This window comes from Anopheles moucheti, chromosome 2 (genome assembly GCF_943734755.1).
Source record: "Anopheles moucheti chromosome 2, idAnoMoucSN_F20_07, whole genome shotgun sequence".
NCBI classification, from domain to species: domain Eukaryota; kingdom Metazoa; phylum Arthropoda; class Insecta; order Diptera; family Culicidae; genus Anopheles; species Anopheles moucheti.
In genome coordinates, this window is record NC_069140.1 from 85,208,876 (window position 1) to 85,233,498 (window position 24,623).

Sequence of the window (24,623 nt, forward strand, 5' to 3'; positions counted from 1 at the left end):
TGAATATCCCTCCTACTTAAATTCATTGATTTTTTGCCCTTTACTGAAGGGTTCGCTAAGGGTTTAGGCTTGGCTTCTTATTTCTGCGTGTTAAAGCACAGTGAAGTTTGCTAAGAAAGACTTACTGCACTAGCTTTTTGTATTTAATTTTCGAAAATTTGTTACTTTTAATCAAATATTTGAAACGCTTCGTGTATTAACGAGAAACAATCACTCATATAGCTTAATTCCAATCGAAAACATATCGATGGTTGTATAAACCTATAAATATGTATAAAACCAAATCTCCATACAAAACATGACCCGCCTAGATCCGCCAGTTCGCGACCAACAGTACCGCGACGGTACGTCATTCCGCAGCGTACTTTGCGTTTGCGTAGCGTCCGAGAGCATCCATTGCATTATAAAATGAAAAATAGCCAACAGCCTTCCCATTTCAGGAAGCTTCTTAACTTTGCCCGTCAGCACGAATAGGAAAGCCACTTATACTTAGGCTAATGCCCTCACACACGGCTTTGCCGTTTGCGAGTTTGTGTCCCCGTTGCGTTGCGCTTGCAACCTCCAAAACGCACCAAAAGCCACAGCGCAACGGCGGCCACTGGTGGGCTTCACTGTCAGACGGGCAAGCAAACAGGCACTGTACCGGAATGCCAACCACACGGGACCGGTGCACAATCCTTCTGCAACCATCCAAAAGGTCCTTCTACGGAGGGTTTTCTTTGCAGTTTTCGTGTTTTCGTTTCGGGCGGTTCCATCGATTTACCGCGCATTGCTATAGTCCAGGGACTGCAACGCATGGTAACGCAAACGTCAGTCAGTTGCATTCGTAATGAATGAAAAATTATTGACCACAGCAGCAGGCGAATGCAATGCTGATGAGGAAGGAAGACAAACAGAAAGAGAGAGAGAAAGAGCAGAAAAAAACCTTCTTCCCTTTGCCGGCTTTGCCAAACACTCGCATCCCGAGGCGAGAGTGACCCACACCAGAGAGGCACATTAATAAAACATCTTCATCAGTGCGGGAATTTACTTTATGCAAATACTTCGCAAAACCTTCCGTACCGCCCGTACACCGCCCCCTGAAGAGCGGTTTCAAGCAGAGTTCGGGTGAAGGGTAAATGTAAGGGCATACGTTATCTTGCACTTACCGCACCGACGGCAACGACAAATATAAATTGTAAACGGTGAGGGGCTGCAACTTAACGAGCCGAAGGCGTAGCGGTGAAACAATTTATCACCTTATAAATCGTCACGGGTGCGTTTAATTAACAGCAATTTTTCAAAAATAATTCCACCGCTTAGCACATTAACTTAGAAGAATGTGTCAAACAAGCGAAGAACAGAATTCCTATGATGCAGCTTTTCTCTGTTTCGAAGTTTCGAATGCGTTGACTATGCAACAGGAAGCAAAAGGAAGCCATTCTAGTGAAATAGAACTGTTATCTAGCATTGCAATTTTGTCTGTGTTTGTGCAATTTTTAAAACAGCAAGAAAAGATCGAACTTTAAAGTACAAATCACAAAGATGAAGTCATTTCAGGAATATGTTCAAGTTGAGCTAGGAAATGTCTAAATATATCTGAAATCTGGCTCTTCTGATACATTATAAACTTAAAAGAAATATGAATTGAGAATGCTTTGGAAAGAATCGATATCAGCTTGTAAAAGGTTCACATCTATCTCAACTGATCTCACTTCAACTTGAAAATAATGCATAAAAAGCTCAAGAGATGAATAGTGCGACATTACGAAATTGTTTCAACATTACTCAACTTCACCTTTCAAACTCTGTAAAAGATTGGTAGTTGAAAAATACATTAAAAATTCTAAACAATTATTCCACACTTTCCACTACACGAAATGTTAATTTTTTCAATAATTTTTCCACTAAAAAGTTCTTTCATCGGATTGGTATACAGGGGTACAACTTATACAGGGGTTTCAAGTTGAAGTGATAAAATTGCAACCTTTACTGGAACATTTTTAAGTTGAACTTATTATACGTTAACATGTTTAAAAAAATATGTGAAACTTTTCCCACACTTACTGGATCTAAATCAAAGTTAATTTGATTCTAAACAAAACTTTCTGAACTGTCACTTTTGGCATGTTGCAAAGGGTGCAGTTTCAAGTGTGTGTCATTTCAAGCAGATAAAAGTTGACAGAAAATCAATTTTATCTTACAAAAAACATTGCAAAAGGTGGAAAGATTCCACTTTGATCTCTACAGATTCTACTTGAACTTGAAAAAATGAAGAATTGAGTACAATGATATAAGTAACTAACGTGCTAACATCGAGAAATAGCTTGTATTTCATCTATTTAACTAGAAACTCCCTATAACTACGTACAATTTCCCGTAGCACAGCACTTTCCCCCCGAAAGGAAACAATGTGTACCTACATAATTTTCCCTCGCATTGTACGGGAAAACCCCATCGGACCGAACCGAAAAAGCAAAACGGAAAAATAGAACAACTTTTAACTCGATACACACACTCACACATTCACAGTCGGGCGCAACGGGCCCACCATCGCGTGAACATGGAAGCGTATGTATGCGTTTTGTATCGTAGTGCTCCCAGCCAGTGACTTAGAACGTGGTGCATTAGACACTGGGACGGGGTGGAGAGCGAAAAACGCTAGCTAAACAATACTAATACGTGCACCGAAACGACAACACGGGACGGAAGACGGGTTTCCGGTGCGGAAGGAAGCGGTTTAGAAGAAATGAAAAAGGTTTTTTTTTGTTTTTGTGTCGGTTTGGTCGGTGTAGAAAAACGGGAAAATAGGGCCAAGGTGGTGTGTCTCATTTGAATGCACCCAACCGACTGAAACAAAGTTCCATTAAGGGTTCGGTGGGGATTTTTTGTTTGTTTGTATCTTCTTGTCGTTGTACTGAGCACGATCATATGAAAGCATAACTTTTGGCTTATATTTTTTTTTATGCGCCTAATGGGTTTATTAGTTAAATAAGTTTCGCTTATTAGCCTGTCAGTTGAGAGTAATTTATTGGCCATTTTAACATGTACTTTAATTTAGTAAGTATTTATACTATTTTTTGTTAGATTTAAAAGTTCCTTTCTCATGTTTTTTCGTGCATTAAAATAATTGGAGATTTTGGTTTGCAATAGAAATATGAAAAATGTTTGAAGATCCAATAAAATAATGTCTAAAATAAGTATAAAAATGATAAAAAGTTTAACACCGCCATCATTTCACTATTTTCCACAAAAATGCTCGTAGAAAAATAGCTCAAACGCTGCTTTGAAATGGAAACCTATTTCAACACGAGAGCAGCAAACAAAATCGAAACCTAAGCGTTAACATTATTTTTGGCGCCTACAATGCCTAGGCGAAAGGAAATGGATGAATTACGCACAAAGCGGAAGGCAAAACAGAGCAACATAGCGGAGAGCAGCTAGAGGAAAAACATATCCACACAGAAACGGGCTAGAAATGCTCCCGCTGCTCCATATAATAACAGTACGCCGAAGCCTATTTCCCTTTTTATTCACCGGCAGCGGCGATGGGGCTGCGTGCCGAATGCGCGAGTTTTTCATCTGTCTTTCTATTTTGCTTCACACCAGTAGTTCTAACACATTTCCAGCCCTGATGCTGCCCGCTGGCCTGATGTGTTTCACGAGCTACTGAACATTATATATATGTATGTGTATATATATGTATCTGTATGTATCTGCTGCAACGTACGGTAGCCCCCTCGGGGGGTGGGATCGAGAAGCCCGTAAACAATACCGTTAACCGATCATGCGTTTTTCCCACACTTTTCCACCTACCACGACCCGGTGGGCTTGCGGGAATGCGGGACCGATTGGAAGGAATTTTTCTAGCGTAATATTTACGTTTACGAAAAAAAAAAGCAGCGGGCAGAGGAATACACGAAGTAAAAAACAAAAAACACCCCAGAAACAAACCAATCATTTATTTATCTCCCTTGCTTGCACCTTCTTTCACTGTTCACTGTCTGTTTATCGTTTACTTTTTTTTTTGTATTTCCAAAGCCACCCACATCCCCCCCAATAGCCCTGCAGCAACACAACACCTACCTTGGAAGCATGTCAGCAGATTTGTAGTAATAGTGACCTAAAACTGAGGAGGCTTTCCGCCGGGGCGGCTGGCGGCTTTCGTTGGAAATCAACCCAGAAAACCGGAAGCCAACCTTCTCCGTACGCACGTACAAGTGGACACACAAACACTCGCGCACCAGCGGATGACATTTTCCGCATCCGTTCTTCGTTGGCGTTAATGTTAATGCGAAGCGAACATGCTAATGTTGCGTTGGATGGTAGAATTTTTCGAACACTATAATGTAACTTTAACGGACATTGTGCATTTTGCCACAACAGTTGTAATTTATTGCATTTAAAAATTTTGTCACCAAAGAAAAAAAATCATTTCTAGCAAAACACTGGTCTATAATAGACGTCGCAGCTAAAACGCAAGGGCTATCTTTTCTTTCCCCAAACGGCCCCCAAAAAAGCCTTTAATTTTATCCAACAAAACACCACCGGTTTCGAATCCAAACCAAACCACATACACACGGCAGATCGCGCAGAGCCACACTCACAAACGCGCACGAGACCCGCAGCAGAAGAACACGGAATTCCGGACGTTGATTTTCGGGGCATTTTGATCGGGTTGTAGTAGCAGCAGCAGCAGCACGCTCCCCCACAAAAAAAAAACAAGGAATCATTGAGGGGGGAAGATGAAGACATACGCGACGACGTGAAAACACAAACAAACCAAAAACCGTCCACTGCCGTATGGGGTGGTGGTGACGGGGAAATCGCGTGGTTTTTCCCACCATCCCACTCATACCATCGAAACGAACCCCACACACACACACACACACTAACAAACACAGACGCAGACACTGATTGACCCGCAAGCAAGTGCGGGTAAGTTTACACGCGCGGCATCGTCGAGATTTACCTACACTTGTGCACATCGCGGACTGCATCCGCACGACCGTCAAACGATGCAAAGGGAAGGTGCATCTGGGTAAGGTGCACTCGACTGCTGGTACGCGGCCCTTATCAAAAACCCTCGCCCTGGCGCACGAATGGTACGATCGAGGGAACATGTCAAACACTTTACCAAAACAATTCATTGGCACAACAGACGATAGAAGGGGCGATGAATCCTAACACACTCGCTTAAGAAATGGTAACAACATTTTCCATCACTTGCATGAAGATGCAACACAAAAAACACCCAATTTCGGCGATAAATCGTAATTTCAACCCCTCAAATGCTGCACCCTCGCACAACGACCACAACGCGAAGTAGAAGAACAATCCCAACAGCACAACACAGCCTACTTACACACACGTCTACTTAGGCGGCAAAACCGTATTCCGTGGCTTTCCGTGGCAGAAAACCGAACGCATCCGTGAATGGTGAGAAACTAACCGCTCGCGATGCGACCACGGCCGCCCCAAGCGCATAAACGTCACTCGCGCTGGGCGAAAGAGCTCGGCTGAGTGTGTGAGTGGAACCCGCGTGTCCACCTGCCCGCCACCCTGTGACAACGCACAAGCGAGGCAGCGCGAGTTATGGGGGTTCGTTGCTTGGTTTAGCTCAAGAAGACAGCTCCATCCAAACCCCCGGAGCTCGATTCTCGAAGTTTACTACCTCGGGGACGGGCAAGACACGGTGAGAGAGTGAGAGCACTCACATGCGACGCAGCCGACGTTGGGGTGGTTTGCGAGAGCATTTGCTGAGCGCTACCACTCGCTCCGCAGCGCATGGTAGGTGGCGGGCGGCCATCGTGATCGGCATACCGAACACAATTCGATGATCTTTGCCACCCCTGCATGGTTCGCGTTTGTCCGACCCTTCGCACCGCGCTGGATGCAGACGCATTCGATTCTCACCCCCGCGAGTGCCGACGAGAGAGCGATCGATTTTCTCGTAGGGAAAATTTACGCTCTCACTCGCGGGGCGAGAGATCTTGCCAGATGAGATGAGAGTATTTACAAGCGCTTAACAAAGTCAGCTGTTAATTTAATGTTGTTCAATGCATCAAAATTTGTTCTGGGGATGCGGTACACACTTTGCTGATTAAATTAAAAAAAACGGACAATATTGCAGATTGGAGAAATTCGATTATTTAATTCATATTATTTTGTTATTGGTTATTTCATTGTTCAAGTTATTAATTAAATTATCTTGTGTCTTTGTTTTTTTTATTTACCAAGTCTACTTGGTTGTTTCATTTCTTTGTTTATCATTTTTGTATCATTAAGTGTTGAAGTTTTTTTCCATTTCTTTCGTTATTTTGCTATCTTTTTTGTATGTTAACTTTTATAGTTATTTTTTTTTACTTTACCTCTTTCTATATACTTTCTTGATTATGATATTTATATTAGTTGTTTTACTTCTTTAGCTGTTGGTTGTTTCGAATTATATTTCTTTTTAATATGTTTTATTGTTTTTTTTTATTTAATATGTTTTACTTAATGTTTTATTTAATATGTTGTCTTGCATCATTTTTTACAATATTTTACTAACGAAACAAATCTAATTACGTTTTAGATCGGAAACAGTGTACATCAACCAAATAGTAGCTGTGGAAAAAGACCAGATTTACGGAAAACGCAAACACGATCTGGTGCCCGGCGAGGGGCGAAAGAAAATGCCCCCAGAACCGGTTCAAATCGCGATCCCTTTGGTTTGATGAGGTTGCGATTTTTTTGTTATTCTCCCGTTTCTCTCCACTGTGAACCATTTACGGCGGACATCGTCGAATAGCATCTTCAATGTGCTGGGCATGGTGTGCACACGGTAACTATGAGCGTGTGAAACGGTAAACGCTTATGAATGCTGATACCACTGTCGGGCATTCGGGAGGCATCGAAATTTGCGAAATAAAAAACCACCCGCACAATATTTATCTAATGCATTCTTGCTATCAGGTTCTCGGACGATCTCGGACGCTGTTCGATGATAACATAAAACTACGTTCCGCATAAAATTTATGATAAGCAAAGAGCATGATATGATTTTTGAATAAGTCATAAATTAAAAGAAGTGAAAATCAAAGAATCTCCAGAATGCGATCGTTATTGGTACAATCCGTAGATCATGTATATCATTCATTCATTCGATCATTTGATTATCGTTTAGATAAATTTAATTATTATCAACAGCCTGCCAATATAGCAAGATCTGTCTCATAATATCGGCCGCATGAGTTCGAAACATTTTTCCAACATTTTCCGATTCTCTCATTCCATGGTGTACCGATTACTATCTGCAGCGACCACAGAAGCACTAGCATCAGGCCAGAGTCGCAGATTACGGCACCATAAAGCATCTTCGAGGTGAATCCTTGACCAGAAAGGGCAAAACCACCACACCTCTTCCATTCCACATGTGATCGTGAGTCAAAGGTGGTTCAATATCTCCCGTTAAGCAGGATGGTTGTTGGGTGGATGGACGAAACCGTGTGTTTCGATATACGATCGCGACACATCTCCCTTTTCCACACCCTTTCGGGCTACCTCTAACTGGTTTCTAGCGCAATTCCGTACGATCTTCGACCTTTTTCTCGCGGACGGTATGATTCATTGGCACCAAGCCTATTGTTGTCCCGCACCAGCCAACCAACCAGCCGATAGTGTTCCGTCTTCTGCTCGCAAACCCCTTCTTCTAAGGTAACACCTCTAAAATGCAAACTGTTCGATATTTACGAAACTGAAGAAGAGAAAAAAAAGGCAAGCAGCATGCAACATCGTGTCGCTTCGAGTGGGAACGAATGCCTCCAAATGCATCTTCGCGCACGGGAAGCGAATTTATTACACCATACATCTTTGCCCACCAGGCAAAAAGAGGGTCTGGGGCGCGTGTGATCCAGGCTGGGGTAGGCAACCGTGTACCGAGACAGTCAGAGCGAGAGCCGTTTCTTAGTTCCGCTTACGTAGCGGTCAAATGACACGAAAAAAACGACAAACTGGGATAAGATTTATTTTATGAACATTCACGCTACATGGCGTGAACACTGCGGGTGACCTAAGCTCTAGTCGTTGCGATCGTTGTCCTCGGAATAATCGAGGGCCTTGTAAAGCGTTTACTCCGAGCGTACAGCGCTGAGCTGCTGTCAATAAAAGGTGATTTGAAAGCTGAGTTTATGATTAAGTTTTAGAGCGGTGGTTGGAAACGGACGGGTGAGATGAGCAGAGAATTCGCTTATACTCATTCAACCAGAGGACAGAAATAATAACTCACTAAAAGTTCTTCTCGTACATCGTGTCAGCATCTGTGGGGGTTTTAAGATGAATGAATCAACGTAATTTGATATTTGAAGAACTTAAAATTCTCAGTATCATACTTAAGCTGATTTTGCAGAATGTTTTCGAAAAAGTTTAAATTGTAACGTTTAGATTTCATACTGGGAAATTCTGTAAATTCGGGTAAATGAGTTTCCTTTTATGCAATGTGATTATGACTGTGAAAAATTAAGCTAATTTTACATTCGAAATTGAGGCATACGTAGAATCTGATAAGGATCAAACACTACTAAATTGGGCTTTGAAGTGGTAATAGCTTTGAACTGGAGTTTTCACAGGACAAGGTAAGCATCCAATCCTTGCGATCTAGGACTGGTACTTAACTAATCTGTTACAAATTTATGTATATAAAAATTAGTCAAATGATCTCTCAAATTGAATTGAAAGCAGCACATTGACAGGTACTCAAGAATACTTTGAAATAAAATACATTAAGGCTTATTACATTTTATCATTATCATTTATCATATCCGTTTTCTACAGTTTTTTCTTAAAATTTTTCGATCAGCCCTAATTTATTTATGTTAGACATCTCCTACGCCCCAAACGAAGGCCATTTCGAATCAGATTCACATGCACATCGGGATGCACTCTTTGCTTTATCAAGCTTGAGCTACAATACCTTGAGAACTCTGTGCATTCGTTCCGATAGCTCACAACTGGCCACAACAGCACACCGCAAGGCGCAGTTGTAAACATAAATTCTTAAACTTGTGTGTGTTTTTTTTTCTCCTATTCAACACTCGCCACGGTTTCAAGCATTGATCGATCGTCTCAATCGTGCTCCCTGGGCTGGAGGAACCTGCGCGCAGTACAGCGGTGTGGCTTGGGAATTCGATTTTGAATTTTATGATTAAGTCGTAAAACTTCATAGCTGAACCTTGAGCCCAGGTTCTGTGAGACGATTGCCTGAGGGTTTCACCTCGCGCCTAATGAAGCGCACTTTCAGGAACCGTTCTCGGTAATAATATTGTGGAATGTAAAGGAACGAAACATTAAAAACTTGACAAGCATTTTTTTTTTATCTCTTGACTCCTCTGCTGACTCCTTCTGCTTCAACAACATTATGAGAAAATTGAAGAGAATACAGTACATTTTTTTTAATAGAGAATTATGCTGTTGGAATGCTTTAAGCTGAAGACCTTTAAACGATTTCGACCACCAAAATAATTGCTTTCATTGCATCCGAAGAAGTTCTCAAGAAAATCGCTGAAAAACTCTTCTTACCTCATCATACAAATGCAACATTTCTTCCTCACAAGTGAATACACCAACAGGTCCATAGACAAAACACCACAAAATCAAACGTTAAAATGGCTTGAACTCTCCAAGGCTGAGCACAACAAAAACACGCAACAATGACTAGAAACACAAACCTTCACCACTCGGTGGTGCTGTTACAGGTCCCAACGGGATGGCACCGAACACGAACCGTACGATGTTCCCTTAAAACAGAAGCTTTTTTCACATCTCCCGTCCACCGTTGACTCATATGCACGGACACATTCCGAACCGGATTTGGTAAAACGCAAAAAAGGGTTCCCCCCGGCTAAGAAGTGCAATAAATTAGAAGCTTTATGTGCATCTTGCAAGCGCACACTCCAACCAGATTGCAGATTCGCAGGTTCGGGTGGAGTGGAAGCTTTCGCTTCCGTTTGTCCTGCTTGTTTTTTTGCCTGCCACCTTCCAAACGAGGGGATGTTGGCCAAATAAGTGGGGAAAGAAACAAGATGTGAAATGATCACTGCTGCACTTGTTTGTGCATTCACAGTACTAAACATTCGGGTCGAGTCCCTTCAGTTGCCCTCCTGCCGTGTGTTCCGATACGGAGCTGCAGCGTTCAAGGATGAGATTTAACACTTCAGGGTTTTTAGCTCCCACCCGATGGGTGGTCATCGGGTCGGTGTCGGTTCATTAGTTGGGTTATGGTACAAGCTTTATTTCTCCCACAGCAGTTAACGATTTGATTGCACATTATTCGAAATGCAACAGGGAATGATGAGAGTTAGTTGCTGTGGCCACCAGTTGGCATGGTGCGGTGGGCGGTTGCATGAAATGGAAACTTTCGTTGTTAGGTTTATACACTTCACTAGAAGTTTTATGTTACATAGAAATTACCATACTAAACTTTTGCATTATAAATTTTGCATATTAGGATTAATTGACATTGGAACTATGCAAAAATGTTTTAACTTTTATAAACATAAATTATGCTTCTTAGAAATATACTTCAAAGATAGAAATTTATAACATTGGCTAACTTATTGTTTGTAAAAAAAAACCATTGCATAATTATGGTCAAGTATGGACAAGGACAAAAAAGAATGGAGTGTGAGGTGAAAAATGGCACAAATTTATGGTGCCGTGACCAGGATAATTGATTAAACCGACAATAGCCATATTCGCATAAATTTTGTGGTCATCTCCAAAACATTTCTCACAAGAGTGTAAATTTGGCAAACAAAATCATTATTAATGATAACGCTATCATGGAAAGAAAAGTCACGGCAAATAGTTCAACATTTTCGAAACTGAAAAAAACACCGTCAAGCTTTAAAGAAGAAATTTCTTTTTCAATTTCATACTTCTGCATGACTTACTAAAATATTCCTAACAAAAAAACGTCCTCTAATGCTTTCTCCGGTGACGTTACTACGATGCACACACTTTGTGCCACTCAGTAGCCCACAGCAGGATGTGCATTTTCAACCACCACCCCTTTTTCAACCACCCCCCGGACTAACCGCATGACAAATAGGTCACATTGGCGCACCCCATGTATGTGGGGGAAGGGGCTGGACTTGCCCTAGATTGGTGTACGAACACCACGTCCTGACCAAGGTTAGGACATTCTACTAACCCATCCTCAAAACTCCCACCTTCTGCCGTAGTGGTTCGGTTTGTTACAACCACCAGGGTGAATCCTGTGTTCAGCTTTTTTTTTTTGCTTCTGTCTTTTAAATAGCAGCAACCAGCAACCACCATGAAGAGCAAAAGATTGTTAAACGCGGGCAGGGATAGCTCTAAAAACACAAAACAACACTGTGGACGCTGCTATCACGAACACGAAAATGCATCGACCAGTTATGCGGCTAGCGTCTGCACAAGGACGGGAACCTTGTCCATCATCCACGCTGCCGGCTGCCTTTGTTTACATACACTTATTTTTTACAACCACTTTAGCGTAAACTTTTCGTACGTGCTTCAGTGAAACCGCTGGCCGTACTTACTACTGGAGTTTATAGCTAAGTAATCAACACGAATATGTCAATGCATTTATGATGATAAATTATTTACATCGCAGTTCTGGAATAGAACATTCTATTTGTTTAAATTAATCACATTACTTTTAATTTTTCTCATTTTGTGTATTTAAATTAATTTAATTTTAATTCATTTACAAATTTTGCATTACAATTTGAATACAATCAAGCAAATTTTAAACTTTACCATCTCATTTCCAAAACCCTGTAATGTTTAAAATTTTAGCCAATATAAGGCAGTAAATAAATGCACTTTAACTAATTTAATATCTTTCCTACACTAATTTGCAATGACAGTTAAAGGGATGCTCAGGCACGTAACTAAACACCCATTTCCGGCAGCATTGTAATCCGCTCCGCATATCAAACTAAACTTTCTCAATCTCGATCTCGCGATCAAATTAACAAGTTACATCGATATGCATTCAAAGCATCCGCTAGCCACCCCCGATTTTCCGGCCCGCTCTGCTCAATAAAGGAAAATGCAACACGCTGTCGAATGCGTCCTTGACGCTATCGCTATCGATGTCCCTGGAACGCACGCCAGTGCGCACGACAAACCGAACGCACTTGGAGGAAGCAACAAAAAGCTACAGCTGCTAATACACTACACTTTGACACAAAACTTTCCCCATTCTAGCACCAAACCAAAACCCATTAGCCTTGTTCCTGTTAGCTAACTAGTCGTTAACATTTCGTACCATGTTACTGTTACTCACTCCTTGCGCGCCAAGAAACGCCACCCCGAACGATTCCCGAACATCGCGCTGTCCATAAAATATCATCAAAGTTTAAGTCATCCCATCCCGCACCTTCTCTGGCTGCTGGTCACAGTCGGTTCCATTTTCCACGACTGGTTGCACTTGCCGCTCAAGAACGCCACCACACTCCTTTGTGCCGGGTGGTTTGCGGGTGTTCCATTTATTTGTGCACTGATTACCATCAGGATGCGAGAGTGAAGTTTCCACGCGGCAAATCTGGCACACAGCCGAAATGGAATCGGGCGGAAATGGGAAATGTAGCACGACGACGGTATTCGCTAAGTAGCTGCACAAAGTGATAATGGGGGTGTACGGTTGATCCGTCGACGGGATCTTTGTCAGCAGCACTCACAACGCAATGTCCTTCATGCTTTGTGACATTGCTGTTCGGGCTTTGAAGGACTAATTTGTGTTTCGTATCGGAGAGTTATGGATGTTTGGTACTGTGCGTATCACAATGTATTATATAAAGATTACATTTTATTTAAGGTAATAATTAATCAACATAATATGTGTTTTTCAACGGTTTTTTGATACTAAAATAATAAAACTGTCACCAAAAACAAACGCAACAGATGACAACGCAACAGTCTCCATTTGCAATAGCATAGTACTAGGCATCATAACATCACAGCATATGATATGACAACTGTGGCACATGATAACAAAAAGCCTAACACGAACAATGACAGCATTTTGACAGTTCGATGGGATCTCTTTTTTTATTTATGTAAATGGCTAGTCTTCCCTCGATTTCCGACACTCGTGATTTCCCATTAACTACTGAATTAAGGCAAGTTTTTTTCTTTTTTACAATTTCGTACTATCATGTGCTACAATTGTACTATCAAGTGCTACATTTTTCTATTGTTGCTTTAATTTAAAAAAACCTGAATTATTAGTCAAGAATGTTTTTTATTTATTTATCGGAAGAACGGCCAGGCCGTATATCTTCGTCAAGCATGTATAAAGTGGACTTTGTGAATACTATATTATTCGCTAGTAATAATATTTTAATATTTATTCGAATATATTTTATTCGTTTACTTTCAGCATTTTTCAACCCAAGTAAGTAGTTATTAATTTTGTTTTTAAATATTCTCGACAATAACATTAAACCCAAAAGCAATACTACAATACAATTGCTACCAAAATTAAGATTTCAAAGTAAAAACATGAACCGTCATGATTAACTGTAACCATCAAACCGATAATCAAGTAATAAAGGCGCAAGCATGTTATACGGTTCCTCCAATTGAATGGTGAGCGTGCAACCAGTCAAGTAATTCGATCCGAACAACAAATTCCGTCCACACTTCAAACAACCGAGAAGGCAAAGACAGAACGTTCAACCACATCCGTGCGCCTTTTCTTTGCGAGCGCCTTCGCCTTCCCGTAGCCTTCCGTGCACGAAAGCCCAATCAAATTCCAGACAAGCTTATGGTCTTCTCCTTGCCGGGGGTCGCAATCACACGCACCCGCCACCATCCGATGTCTCGTGCGTCTCAATCGTGGTTATCCTTTTAAACTCCGAATGACGACAACTCTCGGCAGACAGGCCGTTGCCCTTCGATGTTGTAAAAAGAAACAAAATTCTTACACAAGGATGATTATCGGAAGATTGGAGCACCGAGGGCGGAGGCTGAGAACAGGGCGGGGGCCGTAGAATGCCAGAAGCATCGAAAATTGTGGGAAGAATAAAGTTCTCCGATGTGGGGTTTTTTTCTACCGATGCGAGGCTGTACGACAGGTGTCTAAAATTTCTGCATAAATTATCTGCCGGAGGGTAAATTCAAAAAGGTATGGTTTTTCTTTTATTTTCAGTTTACCAATTGTTTTAATTAATTTCCAAAAAAAAAGCTCTAGCTCATTTGACTTTGCTTCAATTAAAATAAAAACAACGCTCATCTACTCAAGTAGTACATCACATCTACTTTTGCTCTACTAAAAAAATACCAATTACATTAAGTAACGCATATAAATATCAGCCAGGATAATGGTATTTCCATTCGGTAGCGTACAATAATAAAAATATCCAACCAAACCGAAATCGAACGGAAATGCTGCGACGAACAGTACGACCGTGTGCCAGACGAATCAGGAAGAAGATTTTGCGGAAATCCACACTCGTCCGTGTGCGGACGAAAATCGAGTCCAAGGTGCGGAAAATTCCAAGTGACAAACCGCGAGAGGCCGGATATGCGAGTGAGAGCGAGCGAGCGAGCGATTGGGCAGAAAATATCAGCGTCTGGCCCGAATTGGTCCAATGAACCTGCGACCTCTAGTCAAGGACGTCTTGGGCCAGACAAAGCCATCCTTACGATAATAATAATAATAACAACAGCGCCGTATTTCCTTCCTTGTTTCCAAAAACCACCCAAGGCAAGCACCTCCCCCCGTTTTGCGCGGTGTTAGAAACCGAAAGGAAGCATTTAACGTGGAAAGCTCCGGATGATACAAAAAAAACAAAAACACACACACACAGAAAAGCTCACTCTCCTCCATTAGAAGGAGCTAGTTCCGTTTGCTCTGGTAGCAGATGGTTGAAATCGAAAAGTCGTCAAATATTGTTCCAAAAATTGAGAACAAAAACCTTCACTTTTGCTCAACTTCCTTGCCGTGTGTGCGCGAAAGCTCACCGAAAAAGCTTCGGAGCAAAGGAAGAGTTCTTATAGGCCCGAACGGTGATGCCATCGAAACGGCAAAAGAACTCACCTGCATTCGCCACACAAAAGTTCCATCTAATGAAGACGAACGCGTGCGAGCGCTCGTTCCGACACTGTGCCAAGGACGAAGGAGAGTGCTCGTACCCCGTTATCCTTGGCCGGTGAGCATGAGTTCCGTCTGGGAGCCGTTGTCCTGGCGTTCTTCTGTCGTTCTGTTTTGACGGGTAGGCAACGTTCTGAGAAACAAACGAACTGCGTCAGTTTTCATCTCCCACACATTGGAGAAAGCAAAACAAATCCAAATATACAGCCTCTGTGTGCTGGGATCTTAACTCCGGACAAGTGCTCCATCGCACCTTATGCTCTCTCTCTCTCTCTCTTGTGCAAGGATTCATGAATTTATCTAACAGCCGTGGCCACGCTATTTCCGTGAACGGAACTTTATACAATTCTCCAACGTAAGGGGTCAAGGACGTTTGAATAACAGACGATGCAAAGGAAAGTTGTGTCCAGTATTGCAATATCCACCAAAAATCGGCTTCACATATAACGATTAACACTACTTAAAAATAATTTTGGAAAAGAATTTTATAAAACAAATCTGATAAACGGATTTACTAAAAACAATAGCAGATTTTTTGTAATGGTAAAAACTTCTACTTGTCCTCTGTATCCACTGCTGCTTTCATCCATCCACATCCATCAAGATATGATTCCTTTTAGCTAGCCTGTCATAACAAGCAAGTCCTTGAGAATGCGACCAACTCATACGAGATCTGTATGTTGAACGATAGCACAACACAACATTTCGTCCTTCACCCCGTTGACCGCCGTTCATCCGAGAAAAGCAGAAACAACAATCATGCGGCAAAGTAAGATGTCATCCATTTATCATAGTCAAAGGAGTAGAGGAGAACACTACACAGAAGAAAAAAAAACTCAAGATTACGCCATTTTGGGTGAATGTTAGTAAGCAACGGATGATCAAACTGAGTGAACAAAATTACGCTGAGTACGCTAACTTTACGTAACGAGCAGCAGAGCTTCCACAAACGAAACGTGGAAAAGCACTTTGTTAGAATAATAGCAAAAGTTCCGAACTTGCAAAGAGTCGAACCTTTTTGTTCTTGGGGACAAAACTTTCGGCCACAATAACCAACAACACAATAAGCACAAGGTTAAGTGCTTGCAGAATAGAAGGTGTCAGAAGTGAAAGCAGATTCTAAGGATTAAAAATCATTCAAAGCAAAGAAAAACTTACCTAGGTGGAACTGACTTCCCCTGGAATAAAATAGCATTGACTTTTCTATTTGTCCCGGACTAAAACTATAAATATAATTTTTACCAATGGCTAGAAGGAGTCAAAAGGAGTTTAGAAGGGAAGTATCTGATGCCTGAAATTGCGTAAAATTATTTTAAAATCGGTATTATTTGCAAAAATACTTAATGTTTTTCTTATTTTTAAAGAACTAAATAACGACCCATTTAGGGCGACCAGTCGCTGAATTTGGTAGCGGTGTTGGTCTTAACACGACAATCCATGATCGTCTTCGATCGTCAGCCACTCCTCTCACTTAAACTCCTATTAGCAATTAAGTTAGGTTAAGCAACATTGTGCAGCTTAAAGCAGACAATAAATACGTACAATACAATACAATAAAAAAATCCCCCGTAGGTAGTTAAAGTTAAAGACAAATTAAATTAAGTCAAAGAAAGCAAGATAAGGTCCCAGACCTAGACCTCTCCAAGCTGTTGCGCCGATGAAAAAATAAATAAATAACGACCTACAATGTCGAAAATAATTATAAAACTACCAAGATTTACCAAGCAAATAAATAGAAGTATCTGCAACATTACTCAACAAAAGTAGTTACGTCACAATTCAAAACATTGTTTAACGAATAAATTATTCAAACAATTAAGACTACAGTTAGACTACAGGGGTCCTACTGTTCTCACTTGTCGAAAAAAAACTCACTTGTCGAACGAAAAGATCAAGTTTTGTATAAACATCAGATCCAAAGTATACCTAATCCTAATTCGATGACCTTTACCTGCTTGATTGTTTGAAAGATTCCGTCTAAACGATACAACTTTCTACCTCAACCCAATATAGTCCCAATTTTTTTTATTTTGTATCGCCAACGATACGATTTCCGATAGATTGATGGGTTGTAATGTCGGATTTATTAATCTGTGAGTTAAATGATTGAATCTGAATCTCTCATTTCAATATTAACAAATCCTTGACCTCCATGTCCTTCAAGGACCTTGTCCGCTAGAGGAATTCTTCCCCCTTCTTGCCCTTTCCCGGTCGACTGTTGCCACCAAACTACCATTTCGCTTCGGACCTTCAAAGGACCTACACCGCCACTCATTCATGAAACTTTTGAGAATCGATTCCTGATTTGAATGACTCCTTGCTAAAAATTCATATGACTCTTCGCAAAAGATTCATTCAGCACGGAAAAAATAGGCTGACTTATTGTACATCACTTATTGTGTTGTGTTGTCCACGAGATACCGTTTAACGAATCGATTCTGTTTAACGATCGAATTTAATTATTAATACTTAACGATGAAAGCGTTGAATTTTTTATTTCTTTTCGCCATTTCACAAAGGACCGTACATGTCACGGACTACCTGGACATTGATTAGAATTGCATTTTAAAAAAGGATTGGGGTCCAGCTTACATGACAATAGTTTGTTCTTATAGCCAATCAACCGAACCACACAGAATGCTAAACTAAACCAAAACAAGCAAAAAACCGCGCGAAGGATATGTATGAAAACTATTGCGAGGTAAGAGAATCCAATAACGCCGGTACCGAACCATCGGAGAGTCGTAGTTGGGGGGGAAACCTGAAGGGAGGGGGTTGCAACATGCTACGACCCTGTCCCGAACCTACGCCAACATTCATTTCGAACCATTTTTAGCATTTATATTGTTTATCGTTCCTTCGTTCTCGCTGCCCCGTTGTTCCTGTTCGTAGTGTTCTCTTGCTCGTTCGCCTTTTCCCCCTACTCGGTCAAAGTATGGCGAATAATTATAACATTTTTTTTTCGTCTTCTTGTTTGCTTCACTGCTTGTTGCGTGCCCTGCATTCTTCAAACCATACATTCCGCTCCATTTAGCACTTTTCGGGGTTCCTTCTCGGGCTCATTTGCGCTTCACTACTGTTCTTACCCCCTTTTTTTTCAGCGGGCGAAATAGAGCTGCCAAAACAAGTGTTTTTGTTTTCGAGAAAGGCGTATTGTTTTCATTTGCTTATGATCTATTTTTAATTCGTTCTCATGGGGTAACCTGTTGAAACAGCACATGTGTGTGAATAATCCCGGCTTGAAGGCTGCAAAACAGCAACGTGATCGGTTTTTATGTTGTGTTAATGCAACTGATCCATAGTGTCATTAATGGCTGGTAACATAGAAGTACAATCAAGCAATATATAACATCAAAAAAGCACACGAATAAACGATTAACATATCATTGTTAAAAATACTGATGACACAATATCTAAGTATCAATAAACAAAACAAAACACACTTCTCCTTATTAACTGCAAACGATAAGAAAGCAGTTATTGCAGTTAGAAATCCTTATGTCTTTTGCCGGTTCCTGCACAGTGACGTCCATTGCCCTGCCGGCTATGTACGGCGAAAATGCATCCCTCCGTTTGCTCTCTCACACATACCATCCGAAGCCGATTTAGGCATTGCCTCGCACAGGGCCACACATGACCTCGAAAGTGTTCAAAGGCTATATAGGAAGCGTTATGTACTCCTTTTTACCCACTGTTTGACGCACTTCCCACTGCTATATACATATACCAGTGTTTGCTAAAATACTACAAAACATTAAAGCAAGTTTACACCTCACTAGGCGACTCCATCCGCTTTTGGAAAATTCTTATAAGGTAAAATAAGGGTAATTTCCATGTATGAAATATGAACAAATGTCTCCTTTACGTGTATACATTACTATATTTATATATGTATACAGCTAGAGAAGCCACATACGTTATCTATCGATTTTATCATACGGAAAGTTGTCGTAGGTCCTGCCTTATGTACTCAATGATTTGCCATCATTGTTTGAAGTGACAATATTCACAAACATAAAGAAATAACAAAAAATCTCCATAACCTTTATACAATCATCCCAAAACGGAGTTGTGTAAGACATAAAATATTTTTATGATTTAACCTTATTTTGCAATAAAAATTGTAAGAAAGCCGCACCTTTTCCTAACCAATCGATACTAACTTCATTTCGGATGTTTGCTTGCTTGCTTTGCCACCGTCCACAAATAGGGTCAACAGTCGGGTCAGTATCCATCGTAACCTGGCTGCACCGTATGCTGCACGTGAACCGAGCGCCATTGCCTTAAACGACCTTGCGACGATGGATTCTCTCTCTTGCTCTTTCTCTCTCTCTCCCCTCACTACTCGTGGCGCTCTTTTTCACACCAAACGGTGCGACACCTTTGGTGCAATGGAATGCGCAAGGACATTCCACTGAAATCGCAACCAAAACGGTAGATAAAGCGAGAGATAAGGGAAATTAAACAACAGAGACAAAGCACGGGAGGGAAAGTTCATTCTGGCGCTAACAAACAAAAAAATAATAAAAACGTGACCAAAGTTTTTGACTATTTGTGTTCCCTTCGTTTTGTTGTTTTTATGTAATACATTAAGCGAACACACCCAACAAGTCAGCCAGCGTCCCAAGCCGGGACACGGATAAGATGTGGAAAACACACCCCGCGGGATTTTTTGGCAAAATTGTTGCCTGGCAGGTAAATGTAGTTGGTCGATGCCCTATGGGTATCGATCAACGTTGAATATGTTTGGCGAATGATTCTCCTTTGAACTTAGTTAATCGAATCTTCGTTTCGGGGAAGTGGTACATCTTGAAGTTTGCTCACATTTCCACTGGAAAAAAAAGCCATTCACCCCAAATTAAATTGGTTTCATGTTGGAATCTTGAAGATTAACTTCAAACACTGTACTATTTCCCAGATAATATACAATTCTACAGTTGTATTTGTATAATATTGTCTTCAACCTGGCATATCCTTTGCCTTTTTTCTCAAGCTCCAGCAGGGTTTAACTCCGGCCAGTGGCAATGGACCAAAAATTCGGGTATATTTATTACGTCTCATCGGGCAACCCTCCACCGTATGTTCAATGATCTCGAGTCGCAAAAAAAAAATTAACCCCCGCGAGGCAATGCCCTAGGTCAGGCACCGTAGGCAAATGTCATCGATCGATCCGGGCGCCCAGGGCGTTCAGGGCGTGGTGATGCAACCGAACCAGGGCCATGCCATGTGTCCAAAAACATAAACCCCATACACGGATTTTGTTTTGGTACATAGAGCAGAAGAGAGAGACAATGCAGGAGAAAGCAACGAACTTTTGGGGAAGTCTGTAAGGACAACGATCTACACCAAATGGACTTCTTCCTGGAAAGGTAGCGCTTGAAGATCTTCAAAGAATGTGCATTGCAAGACGGAAAATTTCCCACAGCAAACTTACCCTTTTCCTTTTGCCAGATAAAAGGCGAAAGAATTGTCCCGTACATAGAATGTACCGCACATTGTCGAAAAAGAAAATGGATGGCCAACAAAAACAAAAAAGTTTCCCAAAAAACAACATTTTTTTGCGTTCTCTTCAAATGAAAGGGACGAAACGTTTCATGCGGAAATGTGTGCCAGAGTGAGTCGAAACGATTCGAACGGTCGGCTTCCACCTTCAAAAGCAGGAAATGGAAAGTGATTTTTTTTTATTATATCTCACAATAACACACGGCCCCATAACTGCAACTGCGCGTTTTCAATAATGCAGTCCTTGCCAAAGCACACACACAGTCACAGTCACATACCAATGGAAAATTTCATAATATTCGCGGGAATGGTGCAGAGCTATAGCCGCATTCATTCGTATTTGATGGCGAAGTTTTCCATTTGCACCTTGCCCCCACCTCCCCTTACTGTCCCAGCGTCCCCCCCCCCCCCCCTCCCCGGGTGCAAGTAAAGGAATGCACCACCGGAAGCGATGTGTGTGCAAGTACAAGTGTGTATGTTCCCGTACGTATCGGTGGTAGTGGTAGTTCCGTGCATTCGTCGTCGAGGTCGAGCACAAATCGATGATACCACCGTCGGCATCGGGGCTGGGCGGCAACCGGACAGGATTCAAGTTCATTGCCTTTCCTGGATGAAAATAGAAAACTCGGAAAACTGCATCCCTCGGTTGTCTCGCTCTTTCTCTCTTTCACACACACACACACCCGGAGGAAGCAAAATTCGGAAATTGGAAAAGCGCGCCGGCGCGAGCCTCCGACCAAACACAGATGCAGATTTGCACGGCTGCAATGCAATGCAAACACTTTGCGATTGTGTGTGAAATAATATGCAGCAGCAGGGTGGTGAAAGTGAGAAACTATAATTGCGTCATTAGAAATGGTACTGTATGCGCTCAGAACGCGGAAGATATCCAGCCCTTTGCTGGAAGGGTTTCTTTTTTGGAATTGGTATTGTGAAATTGTTAGAAATATGTTAAATATTTTATTCGCCATCTTTTATTTTGGCAAACGAGCTGGCCGTTCTTACAAGAATTAGATAGTCCCGGAGATACAAGACCCCAGATAGTCCCCGATATTGAATGTTTGACAGCTCGGTGTAACTGAAGCACTAAGTTCAATCCTAAAAGAGGAAATAGTTGACCTCATTGATTAAATACTGTGGTGATTAGACGAACGGAGCTGGGACTATATAGAACTTATCCAGTGCTCACCTAAACCTCTGAGACTTGGATTTGAGCTGAAGATGGCCGTATTTGAGATGAAGATGCTCAAAAGGATTTTTGGGCCCCATATGTGAGGAAGGACAATGGAGGAGCTGAAGGACAAGATCTACGAGCTGTACGACAAACTTACTGCCGTACAGCGGTTTAGACTGACCAGACTCCAGTGGGCTGATCACGTCATGGGAATGACACTGGACCACCCGGTCCGTAAAATCCTTTTAGGTGATCCAGGTTATGGAGTTGATCCATCAGTCAGAAAGCCTGGGATATTGGACTGGGAGACAACGGCGCTCGACCGTGAGCGGTTTAGAGGACCACTAAGGCAGGTCAAGATCGCGAAGCGGTTATTGCGCCTGATAAGTAAGTAAGCAAGGTTACTAGATTTAAATTAAATTTAAGTAAATAATTAAGTACTTATATAACTTTCAACGATAAACGATAGAGCATCCAGATTCCACAAACATGAAAATTCGAGATAATTGGATCTTCGCAGTCCTCTTTCATATCTGGGACTCCCACTTGTTTCAGAATGTTTAAAGAGTCATGAGTAATCTAAAATTAAAATCAAAACTAAAAGGGGAGACTAATGAAACGGTCGTCTAATATGAGTTCGAGCTGCAAGTCCTTCAACAATTCAAGCAGTTCATATCACCCCACTTTTTAAGCAGTTTTCTTCCAAGTTCTTCCAACCAGCCGTTCGCACGATAATCAACAATGCGTTGAACTTGTGGCGCTACAATTATCTAATCAATTCCAAAAAAAACCGGTTCAACTCGGCACTGTTCCACTTCTGCCCTGCTCACGTGTGTAATCGCGGGTGAGAGATCGGCGGTTTTGTTTACATCATTATCGAATAATTGCTTATCGCTTATCGCACCGGTTCTGGACCGAATTGGTGCGCGTACAGCACGTGTATTTTACAGTAGCTGTTTTTCTGTTTTATATGAGAGGTAAGCTTAAACATACTAATAAACCTATCTATTGCTATTTTTTTTAAATGGGATGTACCTACCTTTAATATAGCGCTGGTTTTTTTTTGTAGTACAAGAGACGAAAGCTCCAAAGCACGCCCTTCAGCACACGGTAACTTCGGTATCCTGCAGGGAGCGGAACTGTTTATCAGCTTTCGGGTTTCCATATCCTCACCAAACTTTCAATGGAATGTCACATTCCTTTCACCACGAATTTATAAACCAACATGTATTTAAAGACTTCCAAAGTGCCAACAAAAACACCCGAAAGTGAACGACACCCCGTGTCTCAAGCGCACAGAGTGTGGGATTATTACCATGGTAACCACACACCGACTTCAACCGTGCCCTCCTGCGAACAGTCGTTGATTTCTTGCTGAATTGATGTAAAATTATCTCTGTCCCCAATCTCACTCATGGCCGGCTAGAACATACAAAAAGCCTATCCGGGTAATTTCACATAATTTCACGCACTTTCTACTAAACGCGAAAGAACGCACGTAAACTCCCCGAACACACACCGTACAGCACGCGCGCATTACCAATCACATGAAACGAGACGAAAAAATCTTCCGGGCGCTTGTTTCGAACGACAACACAGCGGCTTTGTTAAAAACTTTTTTTTTTGTACCGAATCAGGGAATCAGTACGCCCGCCACACCGATTAGCGAGGGAATGCACTTACGAACTGGTGGACACCAAACTCCCGGGCACTCTTCGGTCAGTTTTATGCTGTCCTATGCTTTTATGTACCCTTTTCTTTTTTAAAGCGCATTCAATCGCGCATTCTTTCCGAACTCTTTCAAAGGGGGTGAAAAACGCTCCCCCGGAGTGGAAGGGATGTGCGCATAAGGGATCCGGAAGAAGGGACCGTAAGTACAGCGATTTGACGTTTGGTTTGTTGTTACGCCGCGCCAGGTTGACAGGCAATATATTCGTATTTCTCCTGCACTTTACAAAACAAAAATCCGCATCTCAATCTGTACATCTCGCGGCGGCCCTTTACTGTAACATGGCCTGCAGGGAAGAAAGTAAAACATACACGACCGAAAAGGGCAAAAAACAACACTCCCTCCACGCACACGCACACCCACAGTTTACGCACACGCTTCACCGCAGGTTACGCGATTCCATTCACAACTGCGCGTTTTTTTCCGTCTTCCCTTTGCGCCCTTCTCACAACTGCTGAGACAAACGACGGCACGGCCGATTACTGTGATTGCAGATAGGAGGAAATGGAATTAATCCCCATTTATTTGTTGTTTTTTTTTACCTAGCACACATTACACACCGGGAATGGCACACGTACTGCACGCACAGACACATGCACAAACTGTTCACACTTCACACGAGGGACACAAACACAGACGAGCGTTCAAAACAATTAAACAGCTCCCGTTGTGGTTCACAAACACGAATGGAATGTTTTGACAAGTAGAGAAAAATCCACTCCTGAGCAAACACACACATTCACGCGCACGCACGTAAACGCCAAAATACTCGACAGTTCCCAATGCCAGGGTTTGTCAACTTGTACCGAAATTCGTATTTTAAATTATTTTATTTTAAAAAAGTCGTTTACTACTGTGAGCCATTGTAAACTATGGCGCCTATCTATTTTATGATACATGATACATTTGGTGCTGGCTGCCTACCGGTCTGCTACAGTGTGGGGAAGCTTCTCAACCCAAAACACATCTCGAACGAAATTGAGACTATATAGTACTTTTTTATTTCATTTCATTTGATCATGGTCATGGCATGGGAATAACGTCGGACGACCCACTCCTTCTTAGTCGTCCTTATGGACAGAGGAGGTTTAAAAGTCTTCTGCAGCAACCCAAGA

The 24,623-nt window shown here is 41.8% G+C and overlaps 1 long non-coding RNA gene across 2 annotated transcripts in view; it reads right to left on the minus strand.

Annotated features, from left to right (window-relative positions):
- The window catches only part of LOC128309852 (uncharacterized), an 84,796-nt gene extending 60,605 nt beyond the window's left edge, over window positions 1-24,191 (minus strand). Inside the window, exon 1 of one of the 2 annotated variants that reach the window (XR_008288866.1) lies at window positions 24,051-24,191. This is a non-coding gene — a long non-coding RNA (uncharacterized LOC128309852). Of the gene's footprint in view, window positions 1-5,344; window positions 5,457-24,050 lie in introns of those variants that run through there. The other variant, XR_008288865.1, reaches the window with a different exon arrangement.
- Between the last annotated feature and the right edge of the window lie 432 nt (window positions 24,192-24,623).